Here is a 6079-nt window from a genome sequence, read left to right as displayed (position 1 = left end):
CAGGTCTGCCACACAGCTTAGCCCTGCCTATTAGGTCAGGGGACATTGATTGTACTCTGCTGCAGTAAAATAACACTTAGAGGTCTTGTCCCTCCCCCACTAGACAGTAAAAAAAAAGTAGAAAAAAACAAATTACTTTGCTCTCTCCTCCTATCCTCATGCTCTTTGCACTGCAACACAACTGATAGGCTCCTTGTGCTGCTTTTACCTCCCCAAGTATGTGCTCTGCTGGATGGTGGACTGCAATACCAAGTCAAATTCAGTTATTTATACCTTTCTGCAGTAGAAAAAAAAATCTAAGTGTAGGGAAGTGTTCTTTTGTACACTGTCGGTGGGGTTATATACATACATTCATGCCTGGTAACTTCCATAGAGTTCTTGTTAAACACAGATTCTTCCAGATAAGAGGTTGTTTCCTGTCCCTGCTTAAGGGCCAGGGAACCCCTCTAGGATATATATATATATATATGATGTCTTACTGGAAGTGAATGAGAGTGTGACCAGCCACATGCTGTGCAAGCTGGAGGGGCTGAAGGCTGATTTTGTGTTCTTTCTATCTAGACTGAAAAGGGACAATAGGCAAGTGTTACTGTACTGTGTAGCTTACTGCTTGTTATTTACCTGTCACTCCCATGTGAGCACTCCTCTGTGGGGATCGGAGATATCTGTTAGAGCAGGAGTTCCCAAACTGTGGGTCAGGACCCACTGGTGGTTCGCGAGCTGGTTTTGAGTGGGTCACACTGAGCTGGAAATCACTGAGAGTGGGCCCGCTTAAATTGGGCTGTGCGAGCCGGAGCAAATTAGAGAGAGCCAGAGCAGTCAAATTGCAATGGATTCAGTACCCCACCCACGCAGTTTATGGAGGCTGGTCTGCATTTCCCACAAGGAGGATACTTGCATCAGTGAGTACGTATGTGGGCTGTTATGTAGGATATGTTCATGGGGTGCAGAGCCAGCTCCTCGGTCCTGCTGGCAGCAGCGGTGGTGGCTAGACTGGCAGCAAGATTCTCTCAGCTATAGCGGGCAGAGACGGCAGCCTCAGTTGTCATAGGAGGACCAGGTTGCCCGGCGGTGTCAGGAGTTCATGGCAGCTTCTGTGACCCCAGTAGAGGATCTGAAGGAGAAGAGAGGACACCAAGACCAGCATAGAGCTCATCATCATGGAGACTCTGGGTGAGGTGTGCTGGGCCCTGGAGAGGGCAAACAGGGGCTTCACCTTCACTGTGGACTGCTGGGAGAGGAAGGAGTGTGAGGGCCATATACCCTGCTGATCACTGTCCTGGGGTGGTTGATTTCTGTCCTCTGCCTTATACTTTCTATGAGGGTGCTGATTACTTACAACTCCGCTTATATGCCATACATGCCACAGATTACTGACCCCTCACTTAGAACATCTGGCAAGTATATTCAATAATAAATTGAAAAGTAGTAAAATTATATTTTCAATTTAACATCCCCCTCCCTTTAAAATATGCATTATTATTATTTGTATTTATATAGCGCCAACAATTTCTGTAGCGCTTTACAATATTCAATTACAAGCAAGTGGGTCCCGAAAAATAACTGTATTCAGAAGTGGGTCTCGGCCCAAAAAAGTTTGGGAAGCCCTGTGTTAGAGGCTTCTCTGAGTCACTGAAACTCTCTATTTGCATACTGCAATATACTTGGGCTGTGCTCAAGTGTATGAGACCAAAGCACATTTGATTATAACCTATCAAGTGACTGGTTAGTGTTGAAGTGTATATCTGCCACTTCATTATTTAAAGCAACAGTGTCCCTTTTTGGTCTAGGGGGGTTCCTAGCTAGTATTAGCCTAGGGAACGGTAAACAGCTCAGGGTAGCGACAGGATAGGCTTATGATAGCCATTTAGTTAAGTAGAGGCCCGGTAGCATTAATAGTCTATAGTCAGGTTAGGGACCAAGAGATAGGCTAGATAGGCCTGATTTTCCTTTGAAGGTGGTGTGTTCCAGACTTCTTCACCATTTATGTGTTTATCTGTACAAGCATCCCTAGGAAGCCACCGCTCCATAGATGCATCGACGTTTGTCCTCTCAAGCTGGATTGTGTTACGCCTTGCAAGTCAGCTCATCGGGGGCCCCTGCAACTGAACTGTGCCACAGTGCCCAATTGGAGGTATTGGTGTTAAAGGCCTTTAGTTATATATCCGGATATATATATATATATATATATATATATATATAGAGAGAGAGAGATACATATATACACTGTTGTTCTCAGACATATGTATACATTCTTCCTGTTATTGCTGCTTTGGTTGTATGTAATGCCATCACTTTATCATATATAAAGTTACACTAATCACATGCTGGTATGTCTGCATATCTTTACTCTTAGAAATCTATGCTGAATGTATCAGTACTACTGCTGTCAGTTATTTTGGGTGAATTACTAGTTATTGTCCTAGAAAGGGATCATCTCTACATATGCTGGAGCCCTGTTCTAGGTGGAGGCACTGCCAATTATATATTCATAGTACACTCCTCCTTTAGCCAAGGCTGTGGCTCATTTGGTTACCTGCAGGTTAGCACCATAGACTGTGTGAAGAGGGCAACTTCATATGACCTCCCTATAACAGAGTTACATAAGGTTAATTAATGATAACAGAGCTGCATTACTGCGTGCCATTTATATCTGAAACAAGATATACCTGTGCTCAGATCCCTATAGCTTGCACATGCATATATTCTATCAGGTGCTGAAGGGTGTGACCACATTAACACTGAAAATTCTGGATGAACCCTTCTGCACACTGCTATACCCTTTCAAGCAAATGCTGCAATAAAAATTAAGGATATTTAGTTCACACATATTGCAATACATGTTTAGGCTGACCAACTGCACCTGGTAGATTATATGCATGTGCAAGCTATTGGGATCTGAGCACAGGTACAGTATATCTTGTTTCCATTGTATTGCAGGTTAGTGGGCAGACCTAAACCATGTAGGACCTAAACCAAGACAAAATCAAGGTGGCTAAAATAGAACACGAGAGACATATAGCGGAAGAGAGTAAAAAGAACCCCAAAAAATTCTTTAAGTATATAAACAGTAAGAAAGTGAGGCCAGAACACATTGGCTCCGTAAAAGACGACATAGGAGATTTGGCCACAGAGGACAGGGAAAAGGCGGTAGTGTTAAATGATTTCTTCTCTTCAGTCTTCACAAAAGAATTGGGGGGCTACACTAACCCAGCTTGTAAGGCTAAACTAAATAACAGACCTCAGGAAGTACCGCCATGGCTAACAGAAGATAGACTTAGAACTAAACTAGAGAAACTTAACATAATTAATTTACCGGGACCGGATGGCTTGCACCCGAGGGTTCTTAAAGAGCTCAGCCAGGTGATTGCCAGACCATTATTCTTGATCTTTAAGGAAAGTTTACAGAGGGGTATGGTGCCAACAGATTGGAAAAAAGCCAACAAGGTACCAATATTTAAAAAAGTGCAGAGATATATCCCGGGTAACTATAGGCCGGTCAGCCTAACATCAGTAGTCTGCAAGATTTTGGAGGGGATGTTAAGGGACCACATACAAGACTTTAGTAATGAAAATGGTATTATTAGTAGTAATCAGCATGGATTCATGAAAAATCGTTCTTGCAAACCAATCTATTAACATTCTATGATGAAGTGAGCTGCCACCTAGATAAAGGTAAGCCTGTGGATGTGGTGTATCTGGACTTTGCAAAGGCCTTTGACACCGTTCCCCACAAACGCTTACTGTTCAAACTAAGGAAGGTAGGTATGGACCATAAGGTGAGTACCTGGATAGAGAGCTGGCTCCAGGGAAGAGTGCAAAGGGTGGTGATTAATGGGGAGTGCTCGGATTGGGCGGGTGTGGAAAGTGGGGCCCCCAGGGTTCTGTCCTGGGACCAATCCTGTTTAATTTATTCATAAATGATCTAGAGGAGGGGATATCTAGTACAATCTCAGTATTTGCGGATGATACTAAACTAAGCATGCCAATATCTTCTATGCAGGATGTGGAAACTTTACAAGCGGACCTGAACAAAATAATGGGGTGGGCAACTACATGGCAGATGAGGTTTAATGTTGAAAAATGTAAAGTAATGCACTTGGGTGCCAGAAACCAGAAAGCAAGCTACTCACTAGGGGGGAACCTCTGGGTGAGTGTAGGATGGAAAAGGACCTGGGGGTACTGGTAGACAACAGGCTTGGCAGTGGCATGCAATGCCAAGCCGCTGCAAGCAAAGCCAACAGAATACTGGGATGCATAAAAAAGGGGATTCGTTTCAGAAATAAAGAGATTATTCTCCCTCTCTACAAGACTCTGGTCCGGCCACATCTGGAGTATGCTGTCCATTTCTGGGCACCGGTCCTCAGGAAGGATGTGCTGGAACTGGAGAGAGTCCAGAGAAGGGCAACAAAAATAATTAGGGGAATGGAGGACATCAGCTATGAGGAAAGACTACAAGCACTGACCTTATTCTCTCTGGAGAAGAGACGATTGAGGAGGGATATGATATCAATGTACAAATACTGTACTGGTGACCCTAGCATAAGGAACAAACTATTCAGAGAAAGGGAATACAATAAGACACGTGGCCACTCACTAAAACTAGAGGAAAGGTGGTTTAACCTTAAAATACGTAGGGGGTTCTTCACTGTAAGAGCAGTAAGGATGTGGAATTCTCTTCAATAAGCAGTCGTATTAGCAAGGAGCATCGAGAGTTTCAAAAAACGATTAGATGGGCACCTTAAAGACCACAACATACAGGGGTATACAATGTACGGTTAACAGCAAACACACACACACATCATAGGTTGAACTGGATGGACGGATGCCTTTTTTCGACTTCACTAACTATGTAACTATGTAGCTCTCCCCCTTTTTGGGTTTGTGTGCCCCAGGTTGGCATTGTGTCCACAGTAGTGTAGCAGGTGCTCAGCCTCAGCCTGCCTGTGCCCCCCCCCCTTCCGCTGGCCGCCACAGAGAGACACACAAACACTGACAAGCTCTGAGGGACACAGAGCCTGTCAGCATCTGCAGGCGATTCCTCCCTCCTCCCTCTCCTTTTCACACACACAGGAGAGCCGTTCACTCTGCAGGGGTTGTCCCCCTGTTCCTTCATTGGCAGGAGGAGAGGGCCAATGGACAGCGAGGACTGCAGCAGGGGAGATGTAGTCCCAGTCACTAGCGGCCCCATTGTAATTGCCTGGGGGCATACTAGAAACCCCAGCAGGGGAGGATGAAAAGGAAGCAAGGACACCACGAGGCTGCCTGGGCGAAATTAGAGACTCTATGAGGTGAGGGGAAGAACGAACACAAGTGAGGGGGCTGCTGTTTCTCTGTCAGTGTCAGAAACCCTGGCACAGCTCCAGGGTTGATGTGACTATCTCCCGCCACAGCTCCATGGTCGGTGGCAGACATCTCGCCAGAGAGGGATGCCGGGTAAACCTCCAGGTGCACCTCTGTACACATCAATGTTCCTTCCTGCTGCCAGTCAGGCATTCCTAAACAGCCTTTTCCAGGACATCTCTCCCTTGGGTCTTCAGTCGCTGGATTGGTGAGCGAGCAGTAGCCCATCTTGTGCAAACAATTTCTAAAAGACACTGCATGCGGACACCTTTATCCTTCTTGTCAGAGCCTCCCCCAGGAGACACTTAACATCAGTTGCCCTTTATCATTGGGTTACTTTGCATAGAGATCTTTCTGGGCCCTTAAGCTAGCTGAAAATACCAGACACTTGCACTGGTAGGACTTCCACGTTTTTCTTCTTCATTCAGCAAAGAACTCAGTGCAAAACACTTATGCTCGTTAAGCATAACTTCCTATATCTTATGCTCGTTAAGCATATCTTCCTATAGAAAGTTAAATCTTCCAGCATACTGAGCAGCCTTGCTCAGATCAAGGCAGTTCACACAGAAAATCCTCCAGACATATCTATACCAGTGTTTAATGTTTTTATTTAGTAAAGGTGATATTAGGGATGAATTTTTGTAGAGCATCACGTGCAATATTGAGTGACTGTACTCTTTTAATGTAACTTTTCATTAAAGACTTGTTTACAATTTACCCAGTTAGTCCAGTTTTC

This window comes from Pelophylax lessonae, assembly GCF_965119305.1.
Source record: "Pelophylax lessonae genome assembly, chromosome: 9".
In the NCBI taxonomy this organism is placed as follows: Eukaryota; Metazoa; Chordata; class Amphibia; order Anura; family Ranidae; genus Pelophylax; species Pelophylax lessonae.
Note: the sequence above shows the minus strand (reverse complement) of the source record.